The sequence below is a fragment of the Notamacropus eugenii genome, chromosome 2 (genome assembly GCF_028372415.1).
Source record: "Notamacropus eugenii isolate mMacEug1 chromosome 2, mMacEug1.pri_v2, whole genome shotgun sequence".
NCBI classification, from domain to species: domain Eukaryota; kingdom Metazoa; phylum Chordata; class Mammalia; order Diprotodontia; family Macropodidae; genus Notamacropus; species Notamacropus eugenii.
The window spans coordinates 495,018,360-495,033,090 of NC_092873.1; the positions used below are offsets into that span (position 1 = coordinate 495,018,360).

The 14,731-nt window shown below is 42.4% G+C and overlaps 1 long non-coding RNA gene across 3 annotated transcripts in view; it reads right to left on the reverse strand.

The window, feature by feature from the left end:
* The window catches only part of LOC140529903 (uncharacterized), a 178,457-nt gene extending 164,913 nt beyond the window's left edge, over positions 1–13,544 (reverse strand). Inside the window, exon 1 of one of the 3 annotated variants that reach the window (XR_011975724.1) lies at positions 12,803–13,544. This is a non-coding gene — a long non-coding RNA (uncharacterized lncRNA). The remainder of the gene's footprint in view (positions 1–12,802) is intronic. The other 2 variants (XR_011975723.1, XR_011975725.1) reach the window with 2 other exon arrangements.
* Positions 13,545–14,731: the final 1,187 nt, after the last annotated feature.

Genomic DNA, 14,731 nt, shown 5'->3' on the forward strand with positions numbered 1-14,731 from the left:
TTCCTCCAGAATCAAACATGAGCTCTTCTGTGTGACTTTTAAAACTCTTCACAGTCTGGACCTAATCTATAATTCCAATCTTATTATACATTACTCCCCTTTTCCACATTCCACAATCCACCCAAACAGCTTTCTTACTTTTCCTTACACATATCATTCCAACTTCCATTTCTGCTTTTGTATTCATTAATGGATTAGGCTATTAATGGCCTCTACCTCTTAGAATTTCTTGTTTTCTTTATGATTCAGTTCAAGTGCCACCTTCCATGTGAGGTCTTCTTTGATTCCTATCCCCTTCCCCCACCAACTGCTAGCACTCTCCCCCTCAAATCACCTTGTATGTGTATGTATACATACACACATATACAATGTATACATACACATATGTATACACACATATGTATATCCTAATTATATAACATATATACTAATTATACGTATATATTCACATATGTTGCTTTCCTAGATAGAGTATAAGCTTCTTGAAGGCAGGGAATATTTCACTTTTGTCTTTGAACCCTCAATGCTTAGTACTAGGTGTCATGTTAATTAGATCTTCCCCCACCATTAATAGGCCTCAAGTACTTTTTGCCAATTTCTATTGAGGCACTGGGTTGGAGGGTCATGCCCTCTGGCTGTGAAAAGTGTATAAATACTCCGAGGTGAGATTTTGCTTTGGGACTAACTTGTTGGAAGTTTTGGTAGGGACTTTGGGCAGCTGTTAAGAAGCCTCCCAGTTTTGAAAACCCAGATGTTGGTGCTTCTGTCTGTGGTAACTATGTATGTATTGTTTATGGTCAGATAGTTGGAAGCCCTGTCTGTTGATCTTTATTTTCTGTATTTTCTCTGAAGTTCAGAATGCTGACTTTTTCCCCTGAATTAAGTGAATGATATATTCACTTGATTAAAATAGATTGTTAACCCCCCCAAAAGTTGCTTTCCTTTTAGAAAAATTGCTTTCCTTTTAGCAGACCATTCTGGATGTGTCAGGGTGCTTGTTTTTACACAAGGGTATGCACCAAGTACATGTTTAATAAATGCTTACTAGTTTATTTTTAAAAGAAAGGGTTTGGTTCTGATGTTTGCTAAGATCCTTTCTTGTTTGAGGTCCCACAATGGGTCCCATAAAAACAGGAGGAATGTCAGAAAAGAGCTTTATTTACTTTCACTTTTTTGTGGGTTTGTTTGCATTTGTTTTGATTTCTCAAACTCGACTAGGTATTTTAAAAGTTGGAAAACGAAATTGGATAGATTTCAAGTGTTCAGCGAAAGTGTGGGTGGGTCCTTGTTTTTATCAGCCCCATCTTTCTATATAAAAGCAGGATGAAACGGAGTAGTGATTGCTGATGACTCATGAGATGTAAGAGTTCTGTTCAGCTTCCTTTGGACTCAAATCAATTTGTGTCCCCTGAGAAAAGCTTTCACAAAGGGCAGGAAAATGGAGTGTCCTAAGGCACTGGATAAATGCAGATTTGCCAGCATCCCCACATTCCCAATGTGTTGCATGCTTGATTCCAGGAGTTTAATAACAGAAATAATGAGGAGTTCAATTCCCGGCAGGAATATTACAAAATCTCTGTAAAAGAGTCTCTTCTGAAATCCTCCCTGGAGTTGGCTGTCCCTTTTGGTTTATCCTGTTTTGGTCCTTGAAACATATTGTTTCTCTGGCTCAGTTCAGCTATGTTAGTTAACCCTTTAGTTAGCTCCCTCCTCTGGATCTTAGCTAACAGAATTTTCATCTATTCAAGGAAGGGTAATGACCTAGATACAGGCAAACAAAAGCAAACTAACTCCGGATGGATAGAAAGTATGGGGGAATAAAAGATAAGCAGAGATGTGAATCAGTTACAGGTAACATGATATGCTTCTGATCCCTGGTACCACTTGGAACATGGATACTCCGCTCAAAGGAGCTTTCATAGACCTGGAGCTTGAACTATCATTTCCCGAAGTACTCTACTACCCATACTACTGCCTCTTAGGTAACACATTTTGACCAGATTTGGGTTTGATGCCCTGTCCTGTATGCTGATACCAACAATCCTGTCCCCCTCATCTGCTGATGCTTTGTACCCAGTCCCTCTTTCTTTTTTGCCTCACCAAACCTATCATGAGTTTGAAGGATTAAATGAGATATGTATGATGCTTTGCAAACCTCAAATAACTGTGTAAATGCTACCGATTATAATTTTCATTATTATAGTACATTTTATATATAGGGACAAAAGTAAATTAATTATTAACACAGAGGGCAGGAGAAATCTCAGTGCATAAAAATAACTAGATCAGACAAAACAACTGGCCAGCTCAGCGACTTGCTAAGTCTCAGAGTCCTGCTCTGAGCTAACATATAACTCAGCTCCAAGGCATGTCATGGTCTCCCAGACACTCTCTTGGAATCACAGAACCTCCAACTGAAAAGGGATTTCAATCCCCACCTAACTCAAAACATACTGACCATCACGGCCATCCAGTCTTTGTTTGAAGACCTCCAGTGAAGGAGGATCCATGATCTCCCCGGGGGACCCACTCCTCTTTGGGATGGCTGTACTTGTTGAGCTTTTCCTTCTCTGACAGCTTATTTGCCTGCTAACAACTTTCAGCCATTGCTCCTCATTCTGCCCCTGGGGACAATCAGGATAAGTCTATTCTTTTATCCTTGTGAAGGCTGTTCAAGTATATGAAAAGAGCATTTATGATCCTGTTCCCTCCACCCCAAATCCTATCTTTTCTAGGTTAAATAGCCCCTGTCCTTCAACTCATCCTCACACAGCCCTATTTCAAGACTTTTGCCATTCTCCTGGACCTCCTCTGTTTTCTTTCTAGACTATGAAGCCTAAACTGAACACCAAATGTAGTCCAACCAGGGCAGAGTAGAGCTGGACTATGACTTCCCAGTTCTGCCAGCAGGCCTCCGCCCCCCCACCCCTCACCCCTCAAAGAAAAGTTCCTCTTATCAGGACCTTCCAGGCTTGCTCTGGATTCTACAGGCTTTCTAAATCCTTGGGTTTTGCCTATTAACATGAACAAAATATATGTACTATACCTTCAGCCAATTAGGGATTCCCATGGAAATCTAGGTGCACTCTGGCACCTCCCTCCCCTCTTCCCTACTTTAACTATGTACCACCTTAAAATGAATGTGCCTTATTGCCAATATCACCTTCCTTCAATTTCACAGATGCTCCCTTTTTCCTCATGTAGATAGACATTGAATCCACTTGGATTCCATAACTGCCACTGCTCTTTTTGATTTCCATGTATGTTCTATTGTTTGAGTCCATTCCTTTGACATGACTGTGTTTGCCAACGCCCGCCCCTCCCCTATTTACTGCATGCTTTATGGAGAGATAGATAAATAGATAAGTAGATAGACATATGACACATAGAAAGAGGGATAGATGAATGGATAGATTGAAAGATAGATGGATAGACAGAAGAAAAAGAAAGAAGGAAAGGAAGAAAGAAAGAAAGAAAAAAAGAAAGCACATATTAAATGCTTAATATGTGCCAAGTACTGTGTTCAATGCTAGTCATAACAATTCCAAGTCAACAAGACAATTCCTGTCCTCAACAAACTTATATTCTAATACCCATAAAGGGAAGCTAGAACACCAGGAGGAGGAGGGAGGTGAAGAGGGAGGCAAGATACCTGCTTTGTGGGCAAGGCAACTGATAAGGAAGTGAGATTCTGAGACTGAGTCTAGAGGCATGACTAGAGATCCACCTAAAATGAGAGTTCCTTTGAGGGAATCATTCTTTAGAAGAATGGGGCCTCAAGGCAGAACTTTCTCCAGGGTGGAAAGGGGTGTTAAAGGAGCTGAATTAGAAGGCCAAAGATGGAATCCAGAGCAGATTCATAGTGAGCAGGGTTGGAGATTATGATGTTTTTCTACTGAAGGCTCACCAATGACTTTAGGATGCATTAGGAATCACAGTATCATTCCTCTGTCCATGCTTTGAAAGCCTTCACCAAGGTATCTAGTTTGAGCATCTCCAAGTGCATTCTTTAGTACTTCAATTCCACTTAGTACTGCAATATCCATTCTTGGCACCCACAATACTCACACTCACTCACACACAAATACACACACACACACACACACACACACACACACACACCAGAAATACTTCTTAAAGTCCCATCCATTCCCTTGTCTAACTTTCATCCCTAAATTACCATTTAGTTTGTAAAATAATGCTGGATTACCCCCAAACCCAAACTTAAGCCTTCTAAATCAATGGAAAGAGATCAGGATTTGAAATCAAAGAATTCCCACTTTGGTACTTATTTAGCTGTGTCTCCCTGGGCAAGTGATTTCTCTGAGCCTGTTTTCCCACCTGTAAAATAGAGTGGGACTGGCTGGCCTGGATAACCCCTACAGCATTAGCTCTATAATTTTAAGAAGATGAATGTACGATTGCATGAGCCCATTTCCTCCTCTTCCATTGAGGCATCATGGGGATGTGGCTAGAGAGCTGAACTTGGAGTCACAAAGATCTGGGTTCAAATCCTACTTTTAAAACTCATTAGCTTTATGACTATAGACAAGTCCCTTAACCTCCATGATCTTCCATTTCTTTATCTGTAAAATGGAGATTAATGCCTTCAGTATCTTCCTATATCTCAGGATTCTTCTGAGGCACAAATGAGACAACAAATAGGCTGTCCCCAAAATCTTAAAGCTTGACCAGGCCATCTGTAGTTGTCTTGATCTATATCGTACCACTGGATGCAGGTGGGTTCTGGTGACTTTGCACAGTCCTTCATCACTTCAATCCAATTCACTTGTAAGTCATGACATTATCTTCCTGATGTCATGGTACTCTTTGAGAATGAAAGACAAACAGCAACAAACAAAGCTTAAAACTGCACTAAGATTTTGGGGATACTCTATTTAAAATGCAGTATAAATCCCAACTATTCTTATAATTTTTCAAATGACCTGCAAATGTTCCTTTTTTTGAAAAGTTTATACTCAATGTCTCATGCTGTCATTCCTTTGGAAGCACAGTTCACGGAGCTCCCACTTATTCTATGGATACTTGGTGAGAAATCACATGCAGATAGGACTCTGACATGTCCATCAATGCATACAAAACCCCCAATAATGACAAAGATAACACTATAAATAAGGGGCAGTGGTCATATTTTTTCAAAGGGGCAAAGAAAACGAATACTGGAATGAGAGAAAAGGGAGTCAGAGAGAAGCAAGATAAGAGAGAATGGTGATGTCTAAAAAGAGAATTTTCAACCACATACACAAGTGCTAGACCTGTCTTTAATTTAATAATTCTTCAGCAATTCATCCAAGTCTCTTTTGATGTTCTCTGATCCCTCAGAAAAGTGTACCCTTTCAGTCACATCAATGGCTTCAAAAGGAATGTCACTGTGAGATCCTTTCCCATTAAAATGTATCATTTGAATCTTAGATCTTCAGACAGTGGACTGAGTAGTTCATGCAATCACTGTTGTGGTTTAGGACAGTTTCAGTCATATCTGATTCTTTGTGATCCCCTTTTTCGGCTTTACTTGGCAAAGATAACTGGAGTGATTTGCCATTTCCTACTTCAGCTCATTTTACAGATGAGAAAAAAACTGAGGCAAACAGGGTGATTTGACCAGGGTCACATAGCTGGTAAGTGTCTGAGGCTGGATATGAACTCAGGTCTTCCTGACTCCAAACCCAAACTCTATCCACTGAATCACATATACTCTATATGTTCTATCCCCCTATAATTGGGATCACAGAAATTGTAGTGCTGACTACAATGGCTGATTAGATCATAGGTGGTCATAGGATCATAGATTTAGAGCTGGGAGGGACCTTAGAGGTCATGCAGAGTCTACATTGTAGACCAGCGGCAACAAACTCAAATGGAAACAGGGCCATTAATCAGTACATAACTATTCCTATAGGTCACAAGTTGATTTAGTTTTAAAATGTAAGGTTATACATATTTTATTGCATTTTTATTCACTTTATTAGATATTTCCCAGTTATATTTCTGGAATCTTGTAGGTCATGTGTGTGATATCTAGACTAACCACCTCACTTTACAGGCAAAGAAACTAAGGTATTGTAGCTTTATAGTTAAGATAAATTAAGGGTCACAAAGTGCTTTGGATATGTTCATTTATTTTATCCCTACAACAAGGAAGTAGGTGCTGTTATCTCTATTTTACAGACTCAGGAAAAGGCAAAGAGGCAAAGAGAGAATCAGTGATTAGACCAGAGGCATAGAGCTAGTGAGGGAATGTGGCAGGATTAAAATTTAGGTCATCTTTCTGCTAAGAAGAGGAGGAAAAGGAAAAGGAAGAAGAAACTGACAAATCTTTAGCATACACTCTAGTTAGATGCCAACTTTATTTTTATTTACTAATGTCACCAAAAGACTTTAGGGCTCTTCTATATAAGACACACCACTGCTTTGTAAACTTTTAACCACTTGGAAATCTGTGCTCTGATGAGTATTATTGAACTTAGGGGATACTATACATTGCTTTGGGTGGCCCAATTCCTTTCTGTTGTGTGGGTGACTGTGGAGGGTGAACAGTTTAGTGTGCCTCAAGTTACAAAAATGGCAAAATTAGATTATGGTGGAAGGATAGCAAAAATTTTGTTTTTTCTCTGTTCTGTGACATCTCTTGTGTCTGCTGTAGGTTTCAGAGGAAGATAAAACAAGCTCAGACAGAGAGGGCGGGGAGAGAAGCCATTTAACTCTCTCCACATTGGGTTTAACCTACAAAAACCAGGGCTCCTCATCATTTAAATACATATCCAGATTCATGACTGGTTTAGAAAAATAAGTAGGTGACAGATCCATAATGAGGTGGTGGGAGGGTCTGGGTGAACAGCCCTAAACTTTTGAGGAAGAACTCAGAGTGACTACCAGGCTTTCCCATAAAAGAGAAACAGGATGCTTGAGTGGCTAGAATTCAGAGGACTGTGCGTTGCAGATGCTTGGTAGTTTCTTAACACTGCACAAGTTGCTTTAACCTCTTTGTACCTCAGTTTCTTCATCTGTAAAATGAAAAGGTTGAATGTGATCACCTTAAAAGTGCATCTCAGCTTGCCACTGCCAGTCTGAATTCTGATCACATATATGCCATACCAGAAAATCAGTAAATTTTAGAGGTGGAAGGAATCTTATAGATTATCTTACTTAATGCCCTATCCTTCCCTTATTTTACAGATAATGAAACTGAGGTTCAGGGAGGTTAGTAGTAATAGCTAGCATTTATGTAGCACATTTTAAGGTTTGCTAAGTACTTTACAAATATCAAATGTTGTTTGCTCCTCACCACCATGTTAGGAGGCAGGTCCTATTAGTATCATCTTCGTTTTACAGATAAGGAAACTGTGCCAGAAGTTAAGTGACTTGTCTGGAGTCACACAGCTAGAGCGTTTTTTGAGGTGGTCCAGATCCACTACTCTACTTCTAGCTGCCCTGGATCTGAAATCGGAAGATCTGGGTTCAAATTCCAGCTTTGCTATCTACCAATGAAGGCAGAATGATATAGACATACAGTCGATAAATATTTATTAAGCACTTCCTATATGTCAGGCACTGGGCTGAGGTCTGGAGATTCAATAAGAAAGAGAAAGTCACCGCCTTCAAGGAGTTTATAATCTATTGGGAGAAGATAACACACAATAGGAAGCTGAAAGCGGAGTGTTTTAGAGGGAATCCAGCACCAGGATTGGAGTGGGAACCAAGCAGAGGAGCTGGTGGGAAACGAAGAACTGGCTGGAGAATTCTGAGCCCCCTATAGTAAAGAGAGGTTTTAGGAGGAGGTTTTGGGGAGGAGTATGGTCGAACAGAAATGGTTCCAGACGTCCAATTCCTCCTGTCTCTTGCATTAGCCAACCGATCGGTTCCTCGTCTGTAAAGTAGTCACTATCTCCCTCACAGAGTTGTTGACTGCACCAGTATAGGGTATTTCTGGTGTGGAAATTCCCTCTATCACTGCAGTTCAACAACTTACAGTCAGAGATTTGTCTGGGCACTAAAATAGTCATTGATAATGATAATAATACTAGCATAGTCCTTTAAGGTTTGCAAAGCATTTTATAGATTTCATTTGATCCTCACAACAAAGTTGGTGCTATTTTAACCCCATTTTTACTGATGACATGTTAAGAGACATGCCCTGAGTCAGGCACCTAGTATACATCAGAGACTGCTTTTCTAGAGGCTTGCCCCTCTATTACTCTTGTGAAAATTTTCAAGCACTAAATAAAGGTGAGTTGTTATTTGGCCATGTGACTTTGGCCAGGTCAACATATGACTCTGTGCCTCACTTTCCTTCACTGTAAAGGAAGACTTCAGGTTAGACAGTCTCTAATCTCCCCTCCAGCTCTATGATCCCATGAAAAGTTATTTTCCTACAAGATAGCTAGTTATAGTTATAATAGCAATTACAGTTACAACTACATCTCCAGACTCCCTATTCCTCATCCAGTGGTATTTCCTCTAGACAAATCTATTCCACCATCTCTTCAACATATAGAATGAATGACTTAGGAACATAAATTTGGAGTTGGAAAGGACCTCAGAAGTTGTCTAGTCTCACCCCTCATTTTTACAAATGAAGAAACTGAGGTTCAGAGATTAAATGACTTGCCCAAGGTCATACATGGTTTAAGTATCAGATTGGAATTTGAACTCAGGTCCTCTGTCTCTAGAGGAAGTCCTCCTTCCACAGCACCATACTGCTACCTATAGAAGGATACCATGAAGCTGTTAGATCTCTGAAAAGTCCTCCATCCTCCACCTGCAGAGAACAAACTTTCCAGGCTCTGAGTTTCTTTGCTATGTTTTGTTTTGTTTTAGCTCTGGTGGGTAGTATTTGCTGTTTGCCTTGTAATGGACAAATTACAAAACCTCTCAGGCTATGGAATGTAAGAGGTCAAGGTCAATTTTCTACTCACTGATGTGAAGCCAGCCTGTGCTGGCGGTGATCTGTCACTATTACAGAACATCTGGCCCCATCACATTTCAGGGTGGGGTAGAAGAGGGGTCTCCAAGTCTGTTCCTATGAAACACTTTTACGCTATCACAAAACAAAAGAAATTCTGTAAGGTAGGGAACTATTAATGCCCAGTTTCCTATGGACTGCTGCCAAGGAAAGGAAATAAACAGCTAGATATACTTCCCATTGGATACAGATGTGTTGAGAATACATTCTGGGAAGTTTCTAAGGCAATGGCAGCTACTTACAGCATTGCTGGGGGTGGGGAAGAAAGGGCAAAGGACTGGGAGGGGGAAGGGGCCAGAAAAAAAATTTATGGGAATGGGTAAAGTATGAGATTCAGGGAGTCTGCAAACAGGTTTTAAAATGTTGGACAGTCTGTTGGGCAAGAGTTGGGTGGCAGTGTGGATCCCTTAGACAATTTTTATTTTGGACCAAACCTACTGTTTCTGTGGTATAGGGAACTAAAAGTGAGAAAATTCCCTCTACCAACTGAGACTGGCATCTGCTCTCAAACTCTTCTTTGGAGAGTTATCTGAGGCACTAAACATTTTAGTGACTTTCCCAAGATGACACAGGTTGACACAGATTCAGAGGAAGGATCAGAACCCAGGTGTTCCTGGTGCAACAGTTGACTATCCCTCTATTTCACTGGGCTGCCTCTAAACCAGGGGCTCTTAACCTGGAGTTCACAGACCTCTGATTTCAGGGGGTCTGTGAACTGGAATTTTAAAACTTATATCTTTATTTCCACTAATCTCCAACTGAACACGAATGTTTCTTTCAATTATTTAAAAACATCATTCTGAGCAGGGGTCCACATCACCCCAAAAAAGGGTTAAGAACTACTCTAAACAAAAAATATTTAAACCCTATCAGGAGCCAAAGTCCACTCAAAATGGACAAATAGGAGATCTCCAAAGTTCCAGGTGTTCTTAATGGATATGAATTTCTAACAGCTGGACATCACATGTGTTGTGGCCATATATAGCCAAGACACATTGTTAAGAACAGGTAGAGTCAAGAGACGTGTAACTTATGTCTTGCTTCTACACTTGGTTCCAATCCCTGCCTGGCATTGTTAGCTTTATTACTGAATTTAGTAAGCAGTGTTTTGAAAGGTAGGAGAAAATTCAAAAAGTATCTTCCCCCCACCCCCATACAACCTAGCCTATCCTGGTACCTGAAATTCTACTTCTAGAGATTATTTTCTTTTAGTTAAGAACATTGATTCTCTAGGAATTTCTTGTTAAAATACAAACATCCCCAGAATGATCATAGCATCATCTGCCATAAGTGTCAGGGCTTGAGTAGTTTGCCAGAAGTTCTTTATGGAAAGGGAAACTGAGGATACTTGGGTCATGGTGCAGGTAAATTTTGATAGGGGAGGTGAAAGGAGAAGTTCTAAAGAGACAGGTTATTGCAGTGGAGGAGAGGGAGGGAGGAAGACCAGGAGTTTGGGGGTCGGGGAGAAGGTGAGGCTGATAAACAAGACAGGTTGTGAGTGGATGGCAAAGCCAAACTACCTATTTGTAAACTACCTATTTGTACCATTTTCCTAAGGCATTGGGCAAAATGACAATCCAGTGTCAAAATCTATCCCCTCAATCCTTTCCAAAGTCCCCCAAATCGAATCTTGGATGGGGCATGTGTTGTCAGACCTTTTATTAAACACCAGACACTGCAAAGTCCAAGGCATATAAAGCAAAGCGAAACCCCCCCCCCCCCAAAAAAAAACACAGTCCCTGCCCTCAAGGACCTTATACTCTGATGGGAGAAACAACATGCAATTAACTAGGTATCGAGTATATAGCGTAATACAAAGTACTGTGTAGAACTTAATTTGAAAGGGGAAGGCACTGGCCTCAGAAAATGATGCAGAAAATTATTCAGACTTCTCTGAGCACTCCAGGACCTGGCCACCTAGGACAGAACAGCAACGGATTGTTTTGAGGAAGCTGTGTTACCAGAGGGAAGTGGGGGGAAATGAACCAAACCCCAGTCCCGGCCTCATACATGACCAGCGAGGCCTTGAAGCTGGAGGCAGCCCATAAGCTGGCGAGGACTTGTGTATTACTATGGGGGGCGGGAGGAAGGGAAGGAAACGGCCCCACCAGCAGGCAGGGGATTCCCTCCCCACCCCCCTGGCCGGCGCATTTCTGACATACGCAGGAGAGATCCCCAAAGGGGTGGGGAGGCAGGGAAGGGTTGCAACCCTGCGCAGGATATCCCTTGTGTGACTTTTTTTTTAAATGATGAAATGACTCTTGGAATGGAAAGGAAAAACTGCGTGCTTGGCAGATTCCAACCTGGAGGCACTCCCGGGCCGGGGGATGGGTCCTCTGAGGCACGGGGGTGGGGGGGGGGGGGGAAGGGGGGGCGGAAAGGAAGGAGGAAGGCCCCGGGTTCTCCAAGGCGACCTATATTTTCAGGAATGCAGCAGGGTCAAAGACCCGAGATTTCTAGCGGTATCTCCAAGGGCCTGGCAGCCACCGCCGCCTAGCCGCGTCGGAAGATGACGGAGCCTCTCAAGACTTTCACCAAATATGGGCCGGGGCTGGAAACGTCCTGGACCGAGCGCCGCCGGAAATCTCGGATTCTGGCATCAACAGCGTCTCCTCCTTGCAAAATTCTAAATGAAAAAGGGGGCCGGGCCGGCTGCCTGCCGCCGCCAGCTCCTCCACCCCACCCACCCCCGACGGGCGGGCTGGCATCGTGCCTTCTTCCAGCAGGGGGGCATCTGCCAACCCCGAAACCCCTCCCTCTCCGCGCCCCAGCTACCCTGACGGCGTCTGGAGAGAGGTGCGGGCCGGGAGCGGACGGTCAGCCTGTCTGCCCGCGCTGCCCTAGACGGCTGCAGGGGCTCCCATCCAAGGCCAAAGTGCGGGCAGCCCCGGAGAGAAAGGAGTTTCACAAAAGCACCACAGAAGACCACAGTATAGAACAGAATGGAAGCCGCCGTGACTTAAAAGCCCAGAGATGCTTAGTGGATTTTTTTTTGGGGGGGGGGGGGGGGGGGAATGGGAAGGTTTAGAACTGCTCAAGAAAGTTGGGTTTCGTTATCAGAGGCTCTAGTTTCAAACCCACGTACTGTGACCTTGGAGAAAGTCAGTTAGCTTCTCAAAGATCTGTTTCCTCATCTGTAAAATGAGATGGCTGTACTACACAATTTTCTAAGGTCGCTTCCCACTCTAAAGTCGTGTCCCTTCTCTTGGTATTTTTCTTACTCAGTTCCCAATACTGTTTTCACCTGGAATTGATTCTACGGTTCTTCCTTAATGGTCTTTTTGAGTAGGGAGAGATGGGGATGAGTCCCAACTGATGTTCAGTTCTTGGGCGGGGGGTGTGTGTGTGGGGTGGAACCGGTCCCAAATATAAAAAGTTTACTATACGTGTGAATGCGTGCATATTTGTAAATAAGCATGTCCTATAGGCATACGGCCGAAATAGATGCATACTTGGGTGTATGTGTGATGGCTTGTGTGTGTGTGTGCATGTGTGTGGCAGGGTGGGGGCATGGGAATGGGATGAGAGAGGGAGGGTTATGACTGGGAAAACCAAATTCGGAGTTATTATTACTCTTTGTTGTTACCAGCCACACACGTGGCCCCCTTTTTCCTCCTTTGGACTCCCCTGGCATCAGTAACGCAAGAACTGTCCCCACAGCTCACCCCCAAGTCAGGAAGAAACTGTATAAGACAAGCCTCTTCTCTATGGCTCACAGCCCAAGGAAACAAGGCTACCCGTTATTCCTGAAAATGTCACCATAGGAAAAGAAAAGAAAGAAAGAAATCCAGCAGCATTAGCACCCGAAGCAACACTTACCCATAAACATTTGCACATTTCCCCCCAGTCCGTCAACATGAAACGATCTTCTCTAGTTCTCTCAGAGGTGGAAACGAGAAGGCGACGAGACGTCTGGGGTGTCTGGACCATCCTTCACACAGGAACGTGTGGACCTGCAACTTTTCCTCTCTCCTAAAAGCCTGTCCTTCATTCGCAATTGCATACAGGACATCCTGTATGGTAATACTATGTGCACAGGTTAATCCTGTATGGTAATACTATGTGCACAAGTTAATAGTAACCACCCCACTAGCTCTCCCCCCTCCCTCACTTTCTCTCGCTGCTTCTCTCTTCCCCCTTCTCTACCCCACCCTCCTTGATTTTCATGGGCGGCTGGCTGGAGGGGCTTCTAATTGTCTCCGCTTGGGCAGACTCTAGTCTTCCACCATCCTGTAGAAAACTAAAGCAACAAGCCCACACACCCTGTGACAGAAACTTTAATCTGATTTTTCAAAGAATCCCTGCTAGGGTACTTTTTCTTTTTTTAGTGCTGTGGTGAAGCAGATCTGCCTTCTTTCCCTCCCCCTCCCCCCCATCACCAATAAACGAATAGGTTATATACAACCAATTGGATTCTCCACTCTTATTTTCTTTTAAAGCACGATTGCGTGAAAAACAAGGAATTCCGAAGAATTTCCTGCCCTGGGAACAGAAGTGAAGTCTATATTTAACAACATTTAAAGCTGTCGAGAATGCTTTGTGGTTGGATAACAGAGGCAGAAAAATGTTAAAAATGCAGGCTACTGCTATACCAAATATGGAAATATTGTTACGTCTGGTGTCTGATTCACCATCTGGAAATACTTACAGCCATGAAGTCAAATAGAAAAGACGCCACAACAGAAGCCAGAAACTCTTCTCCCCAGTCTCCCTCCATTCTCTCTCCACGCCTTTCTCCTATGCCCACCCCCTACCCCAGCCCCTTTATTAACTAAAAACTGTTAAAGGAATCAAATTTGAGAAAGCAGCATCCTACCAGAAAGGATGGGTTTGGTTGTGGATGCAAGCAAGGCCTAGACCTTCTTTCATTTATTTGCCTCCACTTTAACTATTTGATTTTCTTGACTAGAATCATTTGTTTCTAATAGTCTTAAATAGGACCTTCTATCACAGCAAGTACTGCATAAGGTATGGAGAAGGAACACTTCCTGATGTGGGAAATTTGACTCTTCATTTTTAAGGGAAAAGTGCAGTTTGTTCTAATAGCTCACTCTTGTCTGCTATAATGAAGGTCATGGAAAGTTCAATATTTCCTAGAAGTGTTGGCTTTGAATAACTAGGGGTACCTTGATGGATTGGCTAGTTTATTTTTATGCAGAATAGGCCTAAAAATGAAAAGAATTGTAGTTTCTCCAATAGCGTGCATTAAAGGATTTAGATTTCATTGTTTGTGCATTGTCCACCAAAATGATACCTGAGGTTGATTTTTACAGTTTTAACATACCCATAAAATTCACTGAGGGTGTTGGTGACATTCAGTGAGTAGACTGCATTTACAGGGTCTTTACTCAGAAAGTAGCAGGTAGAATATAATAACATTTATAAACCATATGAGACTATTTTTGTCGTGGAAAAATGACACAGCTAGCTTGTACCTTTTAAAATAACATTTTTATTTCTCAATACTTCATTTAAAAATAAGCCTAGACAGTTCAATGCAATTGCCCTGAGAAGGGGAGTTTCCAGTCCAAGGGATCCTAAAGTAAGGCTTTCACAATTGTCAATTTCAACTTTAGGGGCAGATTCCTACAAGGGGATTGTCCCTCCTCTCCCCCTCCAGCCCCTTCCCCTTCACCCCCAGGCATTCGGCAAAATGCAGTTGTGAGTGTAGTCCAAACCAATAGAACCTGTGAGTGTTTGAAGTAAAAATCATTTAGAAGGCATCATTTCGGTTTCTGGTTAACTGCT